Source organism: Procambarus clarkii, chromosome 52, assembly GCF_040958095.1.
Source record: "Procambarus clarkii isolate CNS0578487 chromosome 52, FALCON_Pclarkii_2.0, whole genome shotgun sequence".
Lineage (NCBI taxonomy): Eukaryota > Metazoa > Arthropoda > Malacostraca > Decapoda > Cambaridae > Procambarus > Procambarus clarkii.
In genome coordinates, this window is record NC_091201.1 from 32,493,362 (window position 1) to 32,518,381 (window position 25,020).

Sequence of the window (25,020 nt, forward strand, 5' to 3'; positions counted from 1 at the left end):
CTCCTCTGTGGTCACGGCATCACACACTGAACCTCACTCCTCTGTGGTCACGGACAGTTGTTCACCACCATCACTACCACCACCACCACTACCATCACCACCACCACCACCACCACCCTCACCACCACCACCACCACTACCACCACCACCACCACCACCACCCTCACCACCACCATCACCACCACCACCACCACCACCCTCACCACCACCACCACCACCACCACTACCATCACCACCACCACCACCACCACCCTCACCACCACCACCACCACCACCACCACCATCACCACCACCATCACCCTCACCACCACCACCACCACCACCACCACCACCACCACCACCATCACCACCACCATCACCCTCACCACCACCACTACCACCACCATCACCACCACCACTACCATCACCACCACCACCACCACCACCCTCACCACCACCACCACCACCACCACCACCACCACCACCACCACCACCACCACCCTCACCACCACCACCACCACCCTCACCACCACCACATCAATACATCAATACGAGCCGTAGCCGCTCTGGGGTCAACACATTACCGCCCGTACACGATGTCCCCGCCTCTATGTGGTCACAGACATCACCCACTGAGGTGGAGCCCACTTACCGCGGGCTCCACCTTACAGGGGAACACTAAGTGTCCCCCCACTTAGTGGAGGGACCCGTAGTGTCCCCACTGAGCTCCCCAACTCCACCCACCACCTCCACCCAGCCTGCACTAATACCTACTCGTCCATGTATACAAAAGAGCCATTAACGCCTCGCAGATGATTTGATAATTGCAGGTAATTGGTGATGTGCAGGTGGGCAGCTCAGCCATATTGACCCAGAAGGCGGGTCCCACCAACCATATTGACCCCAACACCGTGTCCCACCAGTCATAATGACCCCAACACCGTGTCCCACCAGTCATATTGACCCCAATACCGTGTCCCACCAGTCTTATTGACCCCAACACCGTGTCCCACCAACCATATTGACCCCAACACCGTGTCCCACCAGTCATATTGACCCCAACACTGGGTCCCACCAACCATATTGACCCCAACACCGTGTCCCACCAGTCATATTGACCCCAACACTGGGTCCCACCAACCATATTGACCCCAACACCGTGTCCCACCAGTCATATTGACCCCAACACCGGGGTCCCACCAACCATATTGACCCCAACACCGTGTCCCACCAGTCATATTGACCCCAACACCGTGTCCCACCAGTCATATTGACCCCAACACCGGGGTCCCACCAGTCATATTGACCCCAACACCGGGGTCCCACCAACCATATTGACCCCAACACCGTGTCCCACCAGTCATATTGACCCCAACACCGGGGTCCCACCAGCCATATTGACTCCAACACTGGGGTCCCACCAGCCATATTGACCCCAACACCGGGGTCCCACCAGCCATATTGACCCCAACACCGGGGTCCCACCAGCCATATTGACCCCAACACTGGGTCCCACCAGCCATATTGACCCCAACACTGGGTCCCACCAGCCATATTGACCCCAACACCGGGTCCCACCAGTCATATTGACCCCAACACCGGGGTCCCACCAGCCATATTGACCCCAACACCGGGGTCCCACCAGTCATATTGACTCCAACACCGGGGTCCCACCAGCCATATTGACCCCAACACCGGGGTCCCACCACCCATATTGACCCCAACACTGGGTCCCACCAGTCATATTGACCCCAACACCGGGGTCCCACCAGCCATACTGACCCCAACACCGGGGTCCCACCAGCCATACTGACCCCAACACCGGGGTCCCACCAGCCATACTGACCCCAACACCGGGGTCCCAACACCCATATTGACCCCAACACTGGGTCCCACCACCCATATTGACCCCAACACTGGGTCCCACCAGTCATATTGACCCCAACACCGGGGTCCCACCAGCCATACTGACCCCAACACCACCAGTGATACATCATACATCATACACGTGATACAGAGACACTTGACGTAGACTAAGTGTGCACAAGAGTAAACATTTAAGTGACTTGTGAGAGTTTGGTCCACCAGGCTGTTGCTTGGAGCGGCCCGCAGGCCCACATATCCTCTACAGCCCGGTTGATCCGGCACTTCTTGCAAGAACTTATCTAAATGATTCTTGGTTTAGATGGGAAGGTGTTGAACAGCTGAGGACCTCTGATGTTCAGACAGTGTTCTCTGATTGTGCCTATAGCACTTCTACTCTTCACTGGTTCTAATCTGCAGATCCTCCCATATCATTTGCTCCAAAATGTTGTTATTCTACTGTGCAAATTTAGGACCTGGCCCTCCAGTATCTTGCATTTATATATTATTTGAAAGATACTAGAAGTTCAGGTCCCAAATTTACAGAGCAGAATAACAACATACTGGAACGAAAGATACGGAAGGAATAGAACCAGTGAAGAGTAGAGGTGGTGCCCTAGGCACAATGAGAGAACACTGTCTGAACATCAGAGGTGCACAGCTCTTCAACACCCTCCCAGCAAGCACTAGAGATAATGCCACAACAAACGTGGATGTCTACAAGAGGCACTTAGACAAGTTCTTGCAAGAAGTGCCGGACCAACCGGCAGCTACATGAGAGTAATTTTAATGATAATTAACTTTGCATGAACCAGCCAGTTACACGCTGCATTATATATTCTGCTCCTCCCTCTCCCCCAACCAGAGGTAACTGGCTACTGATCCACATGTGGAAATAAAAGAATTAGTTTAGATCCCCATTGTTGTTAATGGGGTTCAGATCCCCATTGTTGTTAATGGGGTTCAGATCCCCATTGTTGTTAATGGGGTTCAGATCCCCATTGTTGTTAATGGGGTTCAGATCCCCATTGTTGTTAATGGGGTTCAGATCCCCATTGTTGTTAATGGGGTTCAGATCCCCATTGTTGTTAATGGCGGTCTTACTGAGTTGAGTATTCGTTTAATTATATATTATTTTTAATATTTTGTTTTATATGAGTACTATAGATGGGGACATCCGGCGGTGCCCGGGTCGACCCGATCTTTGGTCACCAGATATTTCCCACACACCCTCCCTGTCTCTCTTGACACACACACACACCCTCCCTGTCTCTCTTGACACACACACACACCCTCCCTGTCTCTCTTGACACACACACACACCCTCCCTGTCTCTCTTGACACACACACACCCTCCCTGTCTCTCTTGACACACACACTCTCCCTGTCTCTCTTGACACACACACACACCCTCCCTGTCTCTCTTGACACACACACACACCCTCCCTGTCTCTCTTGACACACACACACACCCTCCCTGTCTCTCTTGACACACACACACACCCTCCCTGTCTCTCTTGACACACACACACCCTCCCTGTCTCTCTTGACACACACCCTCCCTGTCACTCTTGACACACACCCTCCCTGTCTCTCTTGACACACACACACACCCTCCCTGTCTCTCTTGACACACACACACACCCTCCCTGTCTCTCTTGACACACACACACACCCTCCCTGTCTCTCTTGACACACACCCTCCCTGTCTCTCTTGACACACACCCTCCCTGTCTCTCTTGACACACACCCTCCCTGTCTCTCTTGACACACACTCTCCCTGTCTCTCTTGACACACCCTCCCTCCCTGTCTCTCTTGACACACACACCCTCCCTGTCTCTCTTGACACACACACCCTCCCTGTCTCTCTTGACACACACACACACCCTCCCTGTCTCTCTTGACACACACACACACCCTCCCTGTCTCTCTTGACACACACACACACCCTCCCTGTCTCTCTTGACACACACCCTCCCTGTCTCTCTTGACACACACACACACCCTCCCTGTCTCTCTTGACACACACACACACCCTCCCTGTCTCTCTTGACACACACACACACCCTCCCTGTCTCTCTTGACACACACCCTCCCTGTCTCTCTTGACACACACACACACACCCTCCCTGTCTCTCTTGACACACACACACACCCTCCCTGTCTCTCTTGACACACACACTCTCCCTGTCTCTCTTGACACACACCCTCCCTGTCTCTCTTGACACACACACACACCCTCCCTGTCTCTCTTGTCACACACACACACCCTCCCTGTCTCTCTTGACACACACCCTCCCTGTCTCTCTTGACACACACACACACCCTCCCTGTCTCTCTTGTCACACACACACACCCTCCCTGTCTCTCTTGACACACACCCTCCCTGTCTCTTTTAACACACACACACCCTCCCTGTCTCTCTTGACACACTCCCTCCCTGTCTCTCTTGACACACACACACCCTCCCTGTCTCTCTTGACACACTCCCTCCCTGTCTCTCTTGACACACACTCTCCCTGTCTCTCTTGACACACACCCTCCCTGTCTCTCTTGACACACACCCTCCCTGTCTCTCTTGACACCCTCCCTCCCTGTCTCTCTTGACACACACACCCTCCCTGTCTCTTTTGACACACACTCTCCCTGTCTCTCTTGACACACACCCTCCCTGTCTCTTTTAACACACACACACCCTCCCTGTCTCTCTTGACACACTCCCTCCCTGTCTCTCTTGACACACACCCTCCCTGTCTCTCTTGACACACACACACACACCCTCCCTGTCTTTCTTGACACACACCCTCCCTGTCTCTCTTGACACACACACACACCCTCCCTGTCTCTCTTGACACACACCCTCCCTGTCTCTTTTAACACACACACACCCTCCCTGTCTCTCTTGACACACTCCCTCCCTGTCTCTCTTGACACACACTCTCCCTGTCTCTCTTGACACACACCCTCCCTGTCTCTCTTGACACACACCCTCCCTGTCTCTTTTGACACACACACCCTCCCTGTCTCTCTTGACACACACCCTCCCTGTCTCTCTTGACACCCTCCCTCCCTGTCTCTCTTGACACACACACCCTCCCTGTCTCTTTTGACACACACTCTCCCTGTCTCTCTTGACACACACCCTCCCTGTCTCTTTTAACACACACACACCCTCCCTGTCTCTCTTGACACACTCCCTCCCTGTCTCTCTTGACACACACCCTCCCTGTCTCTCTTGACACACACACACACCCTCCCTGTCTCTCTTGACACACACCCTCCCTGTCTCTCTTGACACACACACACTCCCTCCCTGTCTCTCTTGACACACACCCTCCCTGTCTCTCTTGACACACACACACTCCCTCCCTGTCTCTCTTGACACACACCCTCCCTGTCTCTCTTGACACACACACACACCCTCCCTGTCTCTCTTGACACACACACACACCCTCCCTGTCTCTCTTGACACACCCTCCCTATCTCTCTTGACACACACTCTCCCTGTCTCTCTTGACACACACCCTCCCTGTCTCTTTTAACACACACACACCCTCCCTGTCTCTCTTGACACACACCCTCCCTGTCTCTCTTGACACACACCCTCCCTGTCTCTCTTGACACACACCCTCCCTGTCTCTCTTGACACACACCCCCCCTGTCTCTCTTGACACACACCCTCCCTGTCTCTCTTGACACACACCCTCCCTGTCTCTTTTAACACACACACACCCTCCCTGTCTCTCTTGACACACACTCTCCCTGTCTCTCTTGACACACACCCTCCCTGTCTCTCTTGACACACACCCTCCCTGTCTCTCTTGACACACACTCTCCCTGTCTCTCTTGACACACACCCTCCCTGTCTCTTTTAACACACACACACCCTCCCTGTCTCTCTTGACACACTCCCTCCCTGTCTCTCTTGACACACACCCTCCCTGTCTCTCTTGACACACACCCTCCCTGTCTCTCTTGACACACACCCTCCCTGTCTCTCTTGACACACTCCCTCCCTGTCTCTCTTGACACACACCCTCCCTGTCTCTCTTGACACACACCCTCCCTATCTCTCTTGACACACACCCTCCCTGTCTCTCTTGACACACACCCTCCCTGTCTCTCTTGACACACACTCTCCCTGTCTCTCTTGACACACACCCTCCCTGTCTCTCTTGACACACACTCTCCCTGTCTCTCTTGACACACACCCTCCTGTCTCTTTACACACACACACTCCCTCCCTGTCTCTCTTGACACACACCCTCCCGTCTCTCTTGACACACACCCTCCCTGTCTCTCTTGACACACACACACACCCTCCCTGTCTCTCTTGACCACACACCCTCCCTGTCTCTTTTAACACACACACACCCTCCCTGTCTCTCTTGACACCACTCCCTCCCTGTCTCTCTTGACACACACTCTCCCTGTCTCTCTTGACACACACCCTCCCTGTCTCTCTTGACACACACCCCTCCCTGTCTCTCTTACACACACCCTCCCTGTCTCTCTTGACACACACCCTCCCTGTCTCTTTTAACACACACACACCCTCCCTGTCTCTCTTGACACACACTCTCCCTGTCCTCTCTTGACACACACCCTCCCTGTCTCTCTTGACACACACCCTCCCTGTCTCTCTTGACCACACACTCTCCCTGTCTCTCTTGACACACACCCTCCCTGTCTCTTTTAACACACACACACCCTCCCTGTCTCTCTTGACACACTCCCTCCCTGTCTCTCTTGACACACACCCTCCCTGTCTCTCTTGACACACACCCTCCCTGTCTCTCTTGACACACACCCTCCCTGTCTCTCTTGACACACTACCCTCCCTGTCTCTCTTGACACACACCCCTCCCTGTCTCTCTGACACACACCCTCCCTGTCTCTCTTGACACACACCCTCCCTGTCTCTCTTGACACACACACCCTCCCTGTCTCTCTTGACACACACTCTCCCTGTCTCTCTTGACACACACCCTCCCTGTCTCTCTTAAACACACACACACCCTCCCTGTCTCTCTTGACACACACTCTCCCTGCTCTCTTGACACACACCCCTTCCCCTGTACCTCCTTCTCTGCACACCACTCTCCCTGTCTCTCTTGACACACACCCTCCCTGTCTCTTTTAACACACACACTCCCTCCCTGTCTCTCTTGACACACACCCTCCCTGTCTCTCTTGACACACACCCTCCCTGTCTCTCTTGACACACACACACACCCTCCCTGTCTCTCTTGACACACACCCTCCCTGTCTCTTTTAACACACACACCCTCCCTGTCTCTCTTGACACACTCCCTCCCTGTCTCTCTTGACACACACTCTCCTTGTCTCTCTTGACACACACCCTCCCTGTCTCTCTTGACACACACCCTCCCTGTCTCTTTTGACACACACACCCTCCCTGTCTCTCTTGACACACACCCTCCCTGTCTCTCTTGACACCCTCCCTCCCTGTCTCTCTTGACACACACACCCTCCCTGTCTCTTTTGACACACACTCTCCCTGTCTCTCTTGACACACACCCTCCCTGTCTCTTTTAACACACACACACCCTCCCTGTCTCTCTTGACACACTCCCTCCCTGTCTCTCTTGACACACACCCTCCCTGTCTCTCTTGACACACACACACACCCTCCCTGTCTCTCTTGACACACACCCTCCCTGTCTCTCTTGACACACACACACTCCCTCCCTGTCTCTCTTGACACACACCCTCCCTGTCTCTCTTGACACACACACACTCCCTCCCTGTCTCTCTTGACACACACCCTCCCTGTCTCTCTTGACACACACACACACCCTCCCTGTCTCTCTTGACACACACACACACCCTCCCTGTCTCTCTTGACACACCCTCCCTATCTCTCTTGACACACACTCTCCCTGTCTCTCTTGACACACACCCTCCCTGTCTCTTTTAACACACACACACCCTCCCTGTCTCTCTTGACACACACCCTCCCTGTCTCTCTTGACACACACCCTCCCTGTCTCTCTTGACACACACCCTCCCTGTCTCTCTTGACACACACCCTCCCTGTCTCTCTTGACACACACCCTCCCTGTCTCTTTTAACACACACACACCCTCCCTGTCTCTATTGACACACACTCTCCCTGTCTCTCTTGACACACACCCTCCCTGTCTCTCTTGACACACACCCTCCCTGTCTCTCTTGACACACACTCTCCCTGTCTCTCTTGACACACACCCTCCCTGTCTCTTTTAACACACACACACCCTCCCTGTCTCTCTTGACACACTCCCTCCCTGTCTCTCTTGACACACACCCTCCCTGTCTCTCTTGACACACACCCTCCCTGTCTCTCTTGACACACACCCTCCCTGTCTCTCTTGACACACTCCCTCCCTGTCTCTCTTGACACACACCCTCCCTGTCTCTCTTGACACACACCCTCCCTATCTCTCTTGACACACACCCTCCCTGTCTCTCTTGACACACACCCTCCCTGTCTCTCTTGACACACTCTCCCTGTCTCTCTTGACACACACCCTCCCTGTCTCTTTTAACACACACACCCTCCCTGTCTCTCTTGACACACACTCTCCCTGTCTCTCTTGACACACACCCTCCCTGTCTCTCTTGACACACACTCTCCCTGTCTCTCTTGACACACACCCTCCCTGTCTCTTTTAACACACACACTCCCTCCCTGTCTCTCTTGACACACACCCTCCCTGTCTCTCTTGACACACACTCTCCCTGTCTCTCTTGACACACACTCTCCCTGTCTCTTTTGACACACACCCTCCCTGTCTCTCTTGACACACACACACACCCTCCCTGTCTCTCTTGACACACCCTCCCTGTCTCTCTTGACACACCCTCCCTGTCTCTCTTGACACACACACACACCCTCCCTGTCTCTCTTGACACACACACACACCCTCCCTGTCTCTCTTGACACACACACACACCCTCCCTGTCTCTTTTAACACACACACACCCTCCCTATCTCTCTTGACACACACACCCTCCCTGTCTCTCTTGACACACACTCTCCCTGTCTCTCTTGACACACACCCTCCCTGTCTCTCTTGACACACACCCTCCCTGTCTCTCTTGACACCCTCCCTCCCTGTCTCTCTTGACACACACACCCTCCATGTCTCTCTTGACACACACTCTCCCTGTCTCTCTTGACACACACCCTCCCTGTCTCTTTTAACACACACACCCTCCCTGTCTCTCTTGACACACACCCTCCCTGTCTATCTTGACACACTCCCTCCCTGTCTCTCTTGACACACACCCTCCCTGTCTCTCTTGACACACACACCCTCCCTGTCTCTCTTGACACACACACTCTCCCTGTCTCTCTTGACACACACCCTCCCTGTCTCTCTTGACACACCCTCCCTGTCTCTCTTGACACACACACCCTCCCTGTCTCTCCTGACACACACACTCTCCCTGTCTCTCTTGACACACACACCCTCCCTGTCTCTCCTGACACACTCCCTCCCTGTCTCTCTTGACACACACCCTCCCTGTCTCTCTTGACACACACACCCTCCCTGTCTCTCTTGACACACACACTCTCCCTGTCTCTCTTGACACACACCCTCCCTGTCTCTCTTGACACACACACTCTCCCTGTCTCTCTTGACACACACACCCTCCCTGTCTCTCTTGACACACACACTCTCCCTGTCTCTCTTGACTCACACCCTCCCTGTCTCTCTTGACACACACCCTCCCTGTCTCTCTTGACACACTCCCTCCCTGTCTCTCTTGACACACACACCCTCCCTGTCTCTCCTGACACACACACTCTCCCTGTCTCTCTTGACACACACACTCTCCCTGTCTCTCTTGACACACACACTCTCCCTGTCTCTCTTGACACACACACTCTCCCTGTCTCTCTTGACACACACCCTCCCTGTCTCTCTTGACACACACCCTCCCTGTCTCTCTTGACACACTCCCTCCCTGTCTCTCTTGACACACACACCCTCCCTGTCTCTCCTGACACACACACTCTCCCTGTCTCTCTTGACACACACACTCTCCCTGTCTCTCTTGACACACACACTCTCCCTGTCTCTCTTGACACACACACCCTCCCTGTCTCTCTTGACACACACCCTTCCGAAATCACTGTAACCATTGTTTTTTTCTCCAGTACAATATGTCCATCTCTGTAACCACAAATTTGTGCCCAGAATAGAAACCTGTCATCTGAACATATGTTTAAGATGTTTAAATCTAAACACTAATATTTAAACAAACGCTTAAGTCTACGGACTCGGGGCCGAATATTTTACATGATTTAAGTGTATGATGGGAGTGCATAAGGGCAGACTTCGTTGGGTGAAGTATAAACCTACTCATCGTATGTTGACATTCAGACATTCAGTTTTAAAGATTTAGGATATATTTAGTGGGGGATATATATTCCAAATATATCTTCCCCCCCCCCCGCCCCACCTACAAGAAAAAGGTAGCTAGAGAATTAATGATAACGCGAGGATGGGAGTGTGGTAAGTTAGTCATGATATCAATGCTTGTCGGCTCTGGTATTAGCATATTAATTCTTATTTGGGAATGCAAGTTTGTGTGTTGTTTCCCACCTGAACTGTTCATTACTGTTGGTGTGCTTCATCAGTCATGATACAGGGATCAACACGAGTCTGGTTTATCATGGATACATTATCATCTTCTCACACCCCCGTGGCGCAGTGGTAAAGCACTCGCCTGGCGCTTTGGTCCGGGTTCGTATCCTGTCCTAGGAGGAGTGATTGGACGCCAATCCTTAACTGTTCACTCAGCAGTGAATGGGTACCTGGTTGTTAAACGATTTGGCGGGTCATATTCCGGGGAAAATTAGTATTAAGGACCTGCCGGAAACGCTATGTGTGCCGGTGGCTGTACAGGGATGTAAGAACTCTTATGTATAAAAATAAATAAATAAAATAAATAAATGATACTTAATCCCTAGTTATAGCCAAAGTAACAATATTGGAAAGTTAAGCTATACACCTGTGGCTGGAGTGTACACATGTACAACTGTAATAAGCCTAGACTAACAATTAGAACAATGACACTTACATTAGCAAAACATATTGCACAAAATGGTGAAAATCCCATTAGAAGGATAAACTAAATATGCCATGAATCCGCTGAACTTTCGTTAAATTGCAAAACATCTCTGGTGCCTTTGGTCCGCTGTGAGGACCAGTCACTGGCATCTGTGTCTCGTGTTTACCAGGGGAAGTGTGGTGATCCTTGTGTGCCCCTCACACTGCTCCTCACTGGTGCTGGCGTGAAGGCTCCCAACCCCTGTTGTGTTGTGTGTGCCGCTCTCTGTGATGGCTGTGTTCTGTACCAGTTCACCAACTGTGGTCATCACTTCCTGAGAGACGTCTTCATTTACTGATGGTCACTATAATAACATCTACGAGGATCAATCTATCAAGTCGACGCTTTGCACTATTACTCACTGCATTCTTATATATAATGTCGTTCACTATTATCCTGACACTGATACTTTCTCTGGCCTCTAGCTCTCTTTCTCTCTCCCTCTCTATCTCTGCATTTTAGCTCCTCTGTTCTCTAGCTTCATCTGGTAACTAAATTCATCTGGGCTCTAAATTCACTTGGGCTCTATATTCATCTGGACTCTAAATTCATCCGGGCTCTGTATTCATCTGGTCTCTAAATTCACCTAGGTTCTAAACTCATCTGGGCTCTAAACCCATCTGGGCTCTAAATTCATCTGGGCTCTAAATTCATCTGGGCTCTAAATTCATCTGGGCTCTAAATTCATCTGGTCTCTATATTCATCTGGGCTCTAAATTCATCTGGTCTCTATATTCATCTGGGCTCTAAATTCATCTGGTCTCTATATTCATCTGGGCTCTAAATTCATCTGGGCTCTAAATTCATCTGGGCTCTAAATTCATCTGGTCTCTATATTCATCTGGGCTCTAAATTCATCTGGGCTCTAAATTCATCTGGGCTCTAAATTCATCTGGGCTCTAAATTCATCTAGTCTCTAAATTCATCTGGGCTCTAAATTCATCTGGGCTCTAAATTCATCTGGTCTCTATATTCATCTGGGCTCTAAATTCATCTGGTCTCTATATTCATCTGGGCTCTAAATTCATTTGGGCTCTATATTCATCTGGTCTCTATATTCATCTGGGCTCTAAATTCATCCGGGCTCTGTATTCATCTGGTCTCTAAATTCACCTGGGTTCTAAACTCATCTGGGCTCTAAATTCATCTGGGATCTAAATTCATCCGGGCTCTAAATTCATCTGGTCTCTAAATTCACCTGAGCTCTAAATTTCTCTGGGCTCTAAATTCATCTGGTCTCTATATTCATCTGGGCTCTAAATTCATCTGGGCTCTAAGTTCATCTGGGCTCTAAATTCATCTGGTCTCTAAATTCATCTGGGATCTAAATTCATCCGGGCTCTAAATTCATCTGGTCTCTAAATTCACCTGAGCTCTAAATTTCTCTGGGCTCTAAATTCCTCTGGGTTCTAAATTCCTCTGGGCTCTAAATTCATCTGGGCTCTAAATTCATCTGGGCTCTAATTTCATCTGGGGTCTAGTTTCTCTTTCATCTAATTCTTGCTTGTCTGTAACTATCTTTGGTCTCTGTCATCCTTTGGTCTCTAGTTCTCTCTCATCTTGCTCTCTCTTCGGTGGAGTTACTGTTATCTAGTTCATGAGAGCACCTCCACGTGTTCTCTACCTCCATGTGGTCTCTACCTCCCCGTGGTCTCTACCTCCACGTGTTCTCTACCTCCATGTGGTCTCTACCTCCCCGTGGTCTCTACCTCCCCGTGGTCTCTACCTCCCCGTGGTCTCTACCTCCACGTGTTCTCTACCTCCATGTGGTCTCTACCTCCCCGTGGTCTCTACCTCCCCGTGGTCTCTACCTCCCCGTGGTCTCTACCTCCCCATGGTCTCTACCTCCCCGTGTTCTCTACCTCCCCGTGGTCTCTACCTCTCCGTGGTCTCTACCTAGCCGTGGTCTCTACCTCCATGTGGTCTCTACCTCTCCGTGGTCTCTACCTAGCCGTGGTCTCTACCTCTCCGTGGTCTCTACCTAGCCGTGGTCTCTACCTAGCCGTGGTCTCTACCTCTCCGTGGTCTCTACCTCTCCGTGGTCTCTACCTCCCCGTGGTCTCTACCTCTCCGTGGTCTCTACCTCCCCGTGGTCTCTACCTCTCCGTGGTCTCTACCTCCCCGTGGTCTCTACCTCTCCGTGGTCTCTACCTCCCCGTGGTCTCTACCTCCACTGGTTCATCCTGAGGGCGACACCGTTGTGTTGGTCACCTACCCAACACGGACAAGTCCATCTTCCCTTCAACCCCAAACTTGGATGACTCCAGCCTCCTTGTTCCTCCTGGTCCTCCTCTCCTCTCACCAATGCCTCATTCTCTCCTCTCAACTTTGGTGATTCTTAAAAGTCCTTCAACTGTAAAGATTATAGATAACATACGTCTATGGTGATCTGCCTCTGTGGCTTCTTCCTGTATGGCCTTGTGTCATTGTCTCAACTTTATTTCCTTATCTTCATAACATTATCTAGTTTAACCAGTCCTCGAGAATGTCGGTCACTTAAATCATTTTAATTGGTAAACTGTCTTTAGAAATGTTTTAATCTATTTTTAACTAAAAATATCTTAAATATCGGAGCGGGATAGAGCCCTGGGCAGGGAAGGTCGACAAGGCTCTAATTCTTAACTGTTCGCGCCAATTCACTCATTGTTAATTGGGGACCAGTTTGTAAAGAGAATGGCGGGTCGTGTTCCAGGGAAACTAGTAGAATAAGACTTAAGATAAGCTGTGTTAAGAAGACTTAGCAAGTGTCTTGTACCTGGTCGACGACCGGGCCGCGGGGACGCTAAGCCCCGGAAGCACCTCAAGGTAAGGTACCCTCTAGCGTAACAAAGTATCTGATCTTCACTATGGGTTCCTTTAGTGTGTTCAGCTAGTAATTATCTCCCGAGTCACTTATATATGGTTCACCTCGCTTCCGATGGGTCTAGGGCGAGACATTTGTTTTGTATACATAAAGTCTTAATAAAACAACTATTGCCTGGATACGATACGTCTTGAGACACCCAGATGACATTCTTAAACTTTTCACTCTCTATGTACGTACTTCAGTCTTCCACTGGGACTGGTTGGTACAGTAACCGCCTTGCTTCTCGCAGGTCGGCGTTCGATCCCCGATGGTCCAAGTGGTTGGGCACCATTCCTCCCTCCCCCCCTCATCCCATCCCAAAATCCTTATCCTGACCCCTTCCCAGTGCTATATAGTCATAATGGCTTGACGCTTTCCCACTGATAGTTCACTTCCCTTCTCTTATATACACTTTCCTCTCCCACATACGACCCTCCTCTCTCCCACATACGACCCTCCTCTCTCACACACTCCACTTCCCACTCTCCCACACACCGTCCTCCCTCTCCCTGGAGATGTGAGCCAATGCGTCAGAACCACGGCCACACCTTTAACACGTGCGCTTGTCTCTAATTGGCTACCAGATGAGTGAGGCTCAACAATCTCTGTGGACGTGGTCCCCGCCCCCCCCCCCCCCCCGGGGGATTAATGGTAACACCGTTCACTTGGTTATACCATCCTTTGTGGCTGGTAGATATAATAAATCCTTGTAGGTATTTGGTTTAATTTCGAGATTATATTAATTTCTAATATAATCCTTAGGATGGCTGGTATAATCAGTGCCAAGGGTTCTCACATATATCGCTGATGTGGTTATAGAGACCGCCTTTATGGGTACAGAAACCAGTAGATTGATTATAGAAACCGCTGGTGTATGTACAAAGAGAACCCCATGGATCACAAAGATATCCGCAAGAACACGGGGAGTGGATCAAGTAATGGCGGAGCTCCAGGTATCCCCAAGCCGGCGGCAGGTCTGAGGGATCTAATGACCACACATTCAATAATGGAGTGATGAGGTCGTGACCCAGTTCCCGGTGGTGGCAGAGATGGCACCTGCAGCACCGCTCAGGGCTGGGAGACCCGTCACCTGTAGCCACCTGCAGCACCGCTCAGGGCTGGGAGACCCGTCACCTGTAGCCACCTGCAGCAGCGCTCAGGGTTGGGAGACCCGTCACCTGTAGCCACCTGCAGTACCGCTCAGGGTTGGGAGACCCGTCACCTGTAGCCACCTGCAGCACCGCTCAGGGCTGGGAGACCCGTCACCTGTAGCCACCTGCAGCACCGCTCAGGGCTGGGAGACCCGTCACCTGTAGCCACCTGCAGCAGTGCTCAGGGCTGGGAGACCCGTCACCTGTAGCCACCTGCAGCAGCGCTCAGGGCTGGGAGACCCGTCACCTGTAGCCACCTGCAGCAGCGCTCAGGGTTGGGAGACCCGTCACCTGTAGCCACCTGCAGCACCGCTCAGGGTTGGGAGACCCGTCACCTGTAGCCACCTGCAGCACCGCTCAGGGTTGGGAGACCCGTCACCTGTAGCCACCTGCAGCACCGCTCAGGGCTGGGAGACCCGTCACCTGTAGCCACCTGCAGCACCGCTCAGGGTTGGGAGACCCGTCACCTGTCACCTGTAGCCACCTGCAGCAGCGCTCAGGGCTGGGAGACCGTCACCTGTAGCCACCTGCAGCAGCGCTCAGGGCTGGGAGACCCGTCACCTGTCACCTGTAGCCACCTGCAGCAGCGCTCAGGGCTGGGAGACCCGTCACCTGTCACCTGTAGCCACCTGCAGCACCGCTCAGGGTTGGGAGACCCGTCACCTGTAGCCACCTGCAGCACCGCTCAGGGCTGGGAGACCCGTCACCTGTAGCCACCTGCAGCACCGCTCAGGGTTGGGAGACCCGTCACCTGTCACCTGTAGCCACCTGCAGCAGCGCTCAGGGCTGGGAGACCGTCACCTGTAGCCACCTGCAGCAGCGCTCAGGGCTGGGAGACCCGTCACCTGTCACCTGTAGCCACCTGCAGCACCGCTCAGGGTTGGGAGACCCGTCACCTGTCACCTGTAGCCACCTGCAGCAGCGCTCAGGGCTGGGAGACCGTCACCTGTAGCCACCTGCAGCAGCGCTCAGGGCTGGGAGACCCGTCACCTGTCACCTGTAGCCACCTGCAGCAGCGCTCAGGGCTGGGAGACCCGTCACCTGTAGCCACCTGCAGCAGCGCTCAGGGCTGGGAGACCCGTCACCTGTAGCCACCTGCAGCAGCGCTCAGGGCTGGGAGACCCGTCACCTGTAGCCACCTGCAGCAGCGCTCAGGGCTGGGAGACCCGTCACCTGTAGCCACCTGCAGCAGCGCTCAGGGCTGGGAGACCCGTCACCTGTAGCCACCTGCAGCAGCGCTCAGGGCTGGGAGACCCGTCACCTGTAGCCACCTGCAGCAGCGCTCAGGGTTGGGAGACCCGTCACCTGTAGCCACCTGCCACAGGTGACGGTAACCCAACTTTGTTCTGGTGATTACCACCTTACAGCAGTAGACGGTTTTGATATATACATGTCAGATCTAATCAAATCATAACATTTTATTCAATTTCTTCCCGGTTTTTGAGTGTCCGTGATTTCCCCGCCTATCAGATCAGAATATCTGGAGCAGCTGCTATGTTTGAGTCATCATGATGAGTTATTATCTGTGAGAGATGGTACGCATATACAATATATTCTCGCCCTCGCCCCGCCCTTGTGGATACCCCCTTCAACCCACCCCTTTGTGGACGCCCAGCTCCCACTTATTTTTAAGTAAAGAGGAAGAAGAGGCGTAGGTGTAGGTAAGTTTAAAAGTGGAAATACAGTGAGAGGTATGAAAGCAGGCGGGCTGTCCGCCTTGCTGACACGATGTGTGGGTGTTGGCAGCTGAGCTAAGTTGGCTCCCTCTTGTCAGGGAGCTGTGAGTGTGTGAGAGGTTCTTCACATGTGTTTCACCATATATGGATGTCTATAGATGAATACTGTGTAGCATTCATATATAAACACACTTCGATGCTTCCACACATGTTGTTCTGTTTAAGGCTATTTATTTTAATATTATTATTTATTGATTTATATATGTATACGTATATATATATATATATATATATATATATATATATATATATATATATTGTACCTAGTAGCCAGAATGCAATACTCGGCCTACATACGTCGGCCGAGTATTATTATGTATTATGTACTGTGGGGCGGGGTTTTCATCTAGAGAATCGAGGCTCTTGGGCCACCAGCTGTGGGAGCGGGGCGTCTCATCTTGGGCCACCAGCTGTGGGAGTGGGGCGTCTCATCTTGGGCCACCAGCTGTGGGAGCGGGGCGTCTCATCTTGGGCCACCAGCTGTGGGAGCGGGGCGTCTCATCTTGGGCCACCAGCTGTGGGAGCGGGGCGTCTCATCTTGGGCCACCAGCTGTGGGAGCGGGGCGTCTCATCTTGGGCCACCAGCTGTGGGAGCGGGGCGTCTCATCTTGGGCCACCAGCTGTGGGAGCGGGGCGTCTCATCTTGGAGTAATCTTTCTAACATTGGGTCCTCCAACATTTCGATGGTGTTCCACACCCTGATGGCTTGGTGCTACAGTCTGATGTTTAGTGGCTGTGTGTTCAAGAGTTCGTGGAGCTCCTGGATTGTCTGATGATATGGTGGACGGTGTTTTGCTGCTCTCCTTAGCGCCTTATTTTGCACTGCTTGCAGTTTCGTGTTAGTTTTCTTTAAGATGTGTAGTGGTACTGGGGGATACTCTAGATGCGGCCGGACCCACCCTTGTGTTCGTCCTCATCCCACCCTTGTAGACAACCTCACTCCACCCCTTATGGGCCAACAGCCCCCCCCCCCCCACCCTACCCTTTGTAGAAACCCTAGCCCTCCATTCGAGGACGGCCACTCCCTCACTTCTTGGGGGTGCCCTAAGATCATTTATCTCGTCAGAGACAACCTCACCCCAGCCTTTGGGGACGCCCTCACCCGTTGGTGATCACCCTACCCTTCAGGGACGCCCTCACCCGTTGAGGAATCACACCACTCGTTGGGGACGCCCTCACCCCTTGGAAACTACCTATTCCCCACGACCCTTTCCCCTTCACTCTCCATCTTCACCTCTCTCCTTTTTCCCCGCCATTTACCAGTCTCCCTCGCCTCGCCTCCCTCCCTCGTCTGTCTCCCTCCATCATCTCTACCCCTTCTCTCTCTCCTCCCTGCTGACCCTCCTGCTACTCAAAGACCTCTTAGTAATTTATTATCACAAGAAAGACAAGAGAGGATAACTCACCAAATTTCTGGCATAGAGAGAGAGGCGTGTGTGGTGGTGGAGTTGAGCGGGTGACCTGGGCCGTACTGTCTGTCTGTAGATGTCTGTCTTATTGGCTTACGAGTGCTTCCTCCGGCCTCCTAGACGGGTGCTAGTCCAGTGTGGGAGCCCGGCACTGGTCTGGCCTGGTGTAATTCACTGCCGTGCGGATCAAACTGGCCGAGAGAGGTGTCAGATATGGCCAACACCTTCTGGCAGAGGTGAACAATGGCCCAGGTGTATGGGTTCAGACACCTGGCCGTTGCTGTGACGCCCAGCCCGTTGAGATTTAGAGGCGGCGGGGCCGGTATTGGTGGCCTCTGTGAGCTCCGGAGAGACCCTGGCCGTCTTCCAGTGTCGTGATGAGCCAACTCCGGTAATTTAGGAGTCGAGGAGAGTGGCTGGTCGGGATTACTCTCCCTCGGTCGCTCCTTTCCCACAGTTGACGGGAGTCGATCAGAGAGTCTCATCTTTTTTTTTTAATCTTACAAAACTCATTACCTGGAAGATGTATAATACGGGGGAAGACATAGAGAGTTCTCAAGGAATAGCTTCCCACACAACAGCTTCAATAAGTCTGTGGGTTGCTGTCTGCCTTAGCGACAACAGAATAGTGGTCTCCACTTCCTGAACGTCACGAAATCAGGAAACCCGTCTTCTGGCGATACAACCTCGGCACCACTTTCAAAATAACTTAGGCACTACTTGGACCCTCCAGCGGCCTCCTCTTCCTCCTCCTGCAGGCGAGGCCGCAGGTGACGAATAGGACGCCGGTGCCGATCAGAGCGGCCATAATGGTCTCCCGCAGATGGCACGCCATCCACAGCATGTACCACAGCGTGAGTGGGATCTCCTCCACCTGGATGCGGGTCCACATGATGGGGACGAGCTTGTGGGCGTGCAGCATGCCCTCGGGCGGCCGGACGCCCACCTGGACGGCTAGGGAGGCGTTGATGGGCACCCCGAGGATCGGGTGGTAGTATATGAAGGACCCGTGAAGGGTCTCGTTGGCCGACACGCCCTCCACCCCTACCAGAATATTTTTATTAGTGGGATTTGAGGGAAATAACGAGAGTCTGGAGCCCGTATTGTTCCAGGAATCTTGTATAAACCGCGATTTATTTACATTATCTATACTATCAGTTAATGATAAAAAATGTGGAGGAGATATCCAGAAGGGATAGTGTTCTAACTGGCGCCCCATTAATATCACCCTCCCTATAGTGTCCAGGAGCAGCGGCTCCAGGTCCACCACGCCTAACACCTCGTTAAAACTTTTTCTATAACTATCACTTTCCAAAGAATTTTGATGCTTAGAATGGCGATGGTGTTTTCTCTTCTCGTTGAATCTGTGTCGCTGGTGTTGGTTGGAGGCGTCGTCAGGCGGGTCTCCGTCCTTGACCCTGGAGTAACTCAAGGACGGGTAGAGGTCTGGGTGTGGGTGCTCCCAGGCGCCGCCCTTGGTGACGTCGTTACCCAGGACAAACTGGTACCCCGGCAGCCCTAGCACGCTGACGGCGTGGCGGTACCGCAGCGTCAGGTTCTTCTCTATGAACGGCATGGGCAGCAGCACCGTTTTTTTCGTGTCCAAGGGAAGAGGCAAAAATATTTTGCTGGATATTTTGGCCAGGGATCTCCAGGCGGATCTTCTCCTTGTCGGCTCTTCAGTCGATCGTCTTATTCGGTCGAACTGTGTAATGGCCAGAGTTTGACTACTAGCGTTCCGGTGAGAGACTTCTAATCTTTCCGTTATGATGCCTTCAGAGTTTAGCCGAGGAGGCGTGAACGTGCTCGATGTAGCCTGTTCGAATGTTGCCTTTGTTGGTTTTGGCGTCGACGTGACGGGTTCCTGCGGCCCGGGTGTGTCCTGCTCCTCTGTCTCCCGTCGTACTCTCCCTTTTTGTATTTGAGCCTGAATACTGGACAGGAACGTGGTGTCCACGTTAAATTTCTTAAGATTATCAATAATCATACTAAAAAGGGCTGATGGAGTGGTTTTGAGGTAATCGTGCATATGCATTCCAAAATATGGAAGCTCATTGCTCAAAATTATCATTTTCATTAGATCATAAATTTGAAATGAGGTGGAGAGAGACATGTTGGACCTCTCTGGTATATAGTGCACATGCAGGCCAGCCGCTCTCTTGAAGGATATCCTGAAGAAGAGAGGACCTCGGTCGTGGACCATCACCTGCGGTGTCGACATGTCTGAGGTCTCGTCGATGCTGAAGAAGTGCAGCTGGACGGAGAGCTTCAACCCTTCCAACACGAAGAGGAACTTGGGATCCACGCGGCTGATGGCGTCCTTAAACCGCGTGGCGTTGACTTTCTTGGTGTTGTTGGGCCCAAATTTTGGATACGGCTCGCCATATAGGCGCTCGTTATTGCTTATTCTAAAGAAGAGACTGTTGTAAGAGACGAACTCATCACCGAAGTTCATGTAGCTGGTCCTGAGCCACGACCAACAGCTCTGCAGGAGGCTGTCCACGCCGTGTTTGACCCCGTGGTCATAGGTCACCCCGAGCAAGATAAGCGTGAGGCCAAACAACACGGTTAGCGACCTGGGTACTGACACCTGGTGCGGGCACCGTTTCAGGCGCCGCATCTCACCAGGCAATGCTGGTTTTTTCATCCCGCTGAGATCCGTAAATTGCTTTCTGATGGTCTCCACAGAGCTAGGGACTTCGGGCTCAAATGAGTTCGTTTTGCTTCGGAGCCTTCTCGATTTAAACATTTGGATAATTTTAGATTTCTTTTCAGGATGGACTTTGGAGCCAACATCCACTTGATCTGTGGTTGGGCTGTGAGCTCCTTTTTGTGGTGTAAACGTGGTCAGCCACGTGACCATTCTGTACCTGAGCGACATCTTGCTAGCGGGCGACTCCCGGATGCTGTGAGCATCGTAGGGCTTGTTGACAAACTTGCAGCCCCTTTTTTTGCACACGCACACACACCTGACCTTGGTGGGGCCGTGGAGCGGAGCGCTCACAACCACGCTCTCCGTGTCGCTGCCAATATCGTGAACAACATCATCCAAATCGTCGTGTCTACAGGAACTCTCCTGGTCAACATCGCTCTCTTTGACCCACTGTGTCTCTATGTACTCGGAGTAACTCCCGTCTAATTCGCACTCCTCTGAAGATTGTGAAGCACCGAGCCGCGGCCCAGATACCACTGTGATGGTGTTCGGCTGGCCGTAGTTGAGCGAGCAACACTCCAGGAACTCAGCGGTGTCGTCTAATCTGACGTCATGCTCGAACGGAAGGAAGTCAGCCAGGTGGAGGGGCTTGCCAGGTGTCAGAGGCGACGAGGCGCAAGAGTCCATGGTGGTGGTGGTGGTGGTGGTGGTGGTGGTGGTGGTGGTGGTGGTGGTGGTGGTGGTGGTGGAGGTGGTGCCCTTTAAAGATCTCTGCTCTTGTTGTTGGTCTCGCCCAGATCAACCACTTACTCTGCTCCAGCAGGGTCTGCTCTCACAGGTTTCACTTGTTTTACGTCATAATGAGACCATCTCTGGTCGTCATACCTCATATAGTCCTCGTCCACAGCACCTCTGTACTTACTGGTATGTCATATGGATTCATTTTGTACTAGTTATTCACGAGTCACGAGGAAATGAATATCACCTAAGGACAACTTCATGACAAATGGAGGCGGCGAAGCACAAAATGAGAATAAAGTTTGTCCTTCCTAACAACCACCTCGTCACGACTGGCTTCCTTCCACTAGTACAATATTAACACTGATCATAATGGTCCAGTCGTATTGCGTGCAGTGCATGAGAGGTGGGGGGCAGCTTCCCCTGGCCAGGTGTGTGAATGAGAGCGGGCGGCTGCCAGACTGTGGGGGGGGGGGGGGGGAAGAGGGACCGTCTGGTGGTGGTTAGGTGTCAAACTGTTGCACAACGTTGAACACGGCGGCGCTCACCACAGCACAACACCACGCCATCAACAGTTACCCCCAACAGTTACCTGGAAGATCGTCAGCCAATCGGCTGATGACAGGATAAAGTCATCTCATGAGATGTGTGTTAACACAAACTGGATTATATCTTTATTATAGGCGTTATATCTTTTCTTCCGTGTATCACTGTAATGGGAGGAGTTTAGCGTTACATGACAATGGCCGTAACAGCGGAGCAATTATGGCAGGACATTTAGCGAGGCGGCCATAAATAAGGTGGGTGAAGCCCGTGGCGGAGGACGAGCACCAGCCAGACCCAAGCCTCTCCTGCCAGACATCGCTCACTGATTAATTATTGACCAAGGGTTACGGGGGGGGGGGGGGGGCACAAGGAGAGCCTTGGGGGTCTTGTAGAGTTGAGGGCCACAACCCCTCACCTTCACTCCCCTCACTCACGTTGTCAGCCCCTCAACACTATTCATGCCACACGGAAGCCTGGCCGGCACCACCTTATGGTGACCCGGTGGCACTAAAGGCACCAGCATGGTGACACTCTCCGCCTGGTCTGCATCCCAGCATCCCTGGCACCAGGCGGCACCTGGCTGTGGCTGGTGCTTGTGTACTCCTCACCAGTCAATCACTTCACCTGGCGTGGCTGCCTTTCTCCATTAATTAAACCACGTCTCGTTCACTCGTTATTATTGCACTATATTCCCCCGTCGTTGCAGTTATAGTGAGCATTAGGCCGGGTTGCACGCGGGACTCTTGCTTATCACACCAACATCTGCTCCAGTCACTAATTAATCCACATTAATCACACACTTCCCCCCTCACCACCCACAGCACCCCGCCGTATCACTGACCACACTATTCACTACTCCACACTGGCCACTTCAAGACACACGTACGTGGCACTTGCCAGTGTGGGGGACGCGACGCGTGACACTGGAGAGCAGGTGACACACTGGAAGCGGTGGCTGGAGTGAGGGAAGGGAGCGGGGCGCGGGGCGTGTGTTCCTGGCGCGTCCCAGGCGGCAGCTGCCTCGGCCCCGTGCTGGAGGCCTCAGTGACGAGGGGTCGCACACGCGCCCCGGCCCTCCCTCACCCGCCTCCCTCTCCCATACTCGCCCCTCACACGCTCTCGCTCGATTCAATTGACTGATTAATTCCGGGATTCATTTTGTGTTCAGTGTGTGTGTGTGTGTGTTCAGTGTGTGTGTGTGTGTGTTCAGTGTGTGTGTGTGTGTGTGTGTTCAGTGTGTGTGTGTGTGTGTTCAGTGTGTGTGTGTGTGTGTTCAGTGTGTGTGTGTGTGTGTGTGTTCAGTGTGTGTGTGTGTGTGTGTGTTCAGTGTGTGTGTGTGTGTACTCACCTATATGTACTCACCTATATGTGCTTGCAGGATCGAGCATTGACTCTTGGATCCCGCCTTTCTAGCTATCGGTTGTTTACAGCAATGACTCCTGTCCCATTTCCCTATCATACCTAGTTTTAAAAGTATGAATAGTATTTGCTTCCACAACCTGTTCCCCAAGTGCATTCCATTTTCCCACTACTCTCACGCTAAAAGAAAACTTCCTAACATCTCTGTGACTCATCTGAGTTTCCAGTTTCCACCCATGTCCCCTCGTTCTGTTATTATTACGTGTGAACATTTCATCTATTTCCACTTTGTCAATTCCCCTGAGTATTTTATATGTCCCAATCATATCTCCTCTCTCCCTTCTTTTCTCTAGTGTCGTAAGGTTCAGTTCCTTCAGCCGCTCTTCATATCCCATCCCTCGTAGCTCTGGGACAAGCCTCGTCGCAAACCTCTGAACCTTCTCCAGTTTCTTTATGTGTTTCTTCAGGTGGGGGCTCCATGATGGCGCGGCATACTCTAAGACGGGTCTCACGTAGGCAGTGTAAAGCGCCCTAAAAGCTTCCTCATTTAGGTTTCTGAATGAAGTTCTAATTTTCGCCAGTGTAGAGTACGCTGCTGTCGTTATCCTATTTATATGTGCCTCAGGAGTTAGATTAGGTGTCACATCCACTCCCAGGTCTCTTTCTCGAATCGTTACAGGTAGGCTGTTCCCCTTCATTGTGTACTGTCCCTTTGGTCTCCTGTCACCTGATCCCATTTCCATAACTTTACATTTACTGGTGTTAAACTCCAGTAGCCATTTCCCTGACCATCTCTGCAGCCTGTTTAAGTCCTCTTGGAGGATCCTACAATCCTCGTCTGTCACAACTCTTCTCATTAATTTTGCGTCATCTGCAAACATTGACATGTATGATTCCACTCCTGTAAACATATCATTTACGTAAATTAGAAAGAGGATTGGTCCCAGCACCGATCCTTGAGGTACTCCACTTGTTACTGTTCGCCAGTCCGACTTTTCGCCCCTTACCATTACCCTCTGGCTCCTTCCTGTTAGGTAGTTCTTCACCCATACTAGGGCCTTTCCGCTTACTCCTGCCTGCCTCTCAAGTTTGTATAGCAGTCTCATGTGCGGTACCGTATCAAAGGCCTTTTGGCAGTCAAGAAATATGCAGTCTGCCCAGCCTTCTCTGTCCTGCCTTATCCTTGTTACTTTATCATAGAATTCTAAAAGGTTTGTTAGGCATGATTTCCCTGTCCAGAACCCATGTTGGTGCTTGTTTACAAACCCAATGCTCTCCAGGTGCTCAACAAGTCTTAGCCTAATTATTCTTTCAAGTATTTTGCAGGGGATGCTTGTCAGTGATACAGGTCTGTAGTTAAGTGCCTCCTCCCTATCACCCTTTTTGAAAATCGGTACGACATTTGCCTCCTTCCAGCAACTGGGCAATTCACCCGACATAAGTGACTCATTAAAGATCATTGCCAGAGGCACGCTGAGAGCCTGCGCTGCCTCTTTGAGTATCCACGGTGATACTTTGTCTGGTCCAACAGCTTTATTTGCATCCAGTGTTGTCAACTGTTTCATTACATCCTCTGCTGTCACCTCTATATCCGATAGTCTTTCATCTTGGGTA

General features: G+C 52.0%; 1 protein-coding gene across 3 annotated transcripts in view; it reads right to left on the reverse strand.

The window, feature by feature from the left end:
- Positions 1-25,020, reverse strand: part of LOC123763481 (mucin-22) — a 355,540-nt gene that overhangs the window by 133,877 nt on the left and 196,643 nt on the right. Inside the window, exon 1 of one of the 3 annotated variants that reach the window (XR_011222737.1) lies at positions 18,108-23,051. The exons of the other annotated variants lie outside the window; for them this stretch is intronic. The gene's annotated coding sequence lies outside the window, so the exon portion shown is untranslated. Of the gene's footprint in view, positions 1-18,107; positions 23,052-25,020 lie in introns of those variants that run through there. 3 annotated transcript variants of the gene reach the window in all.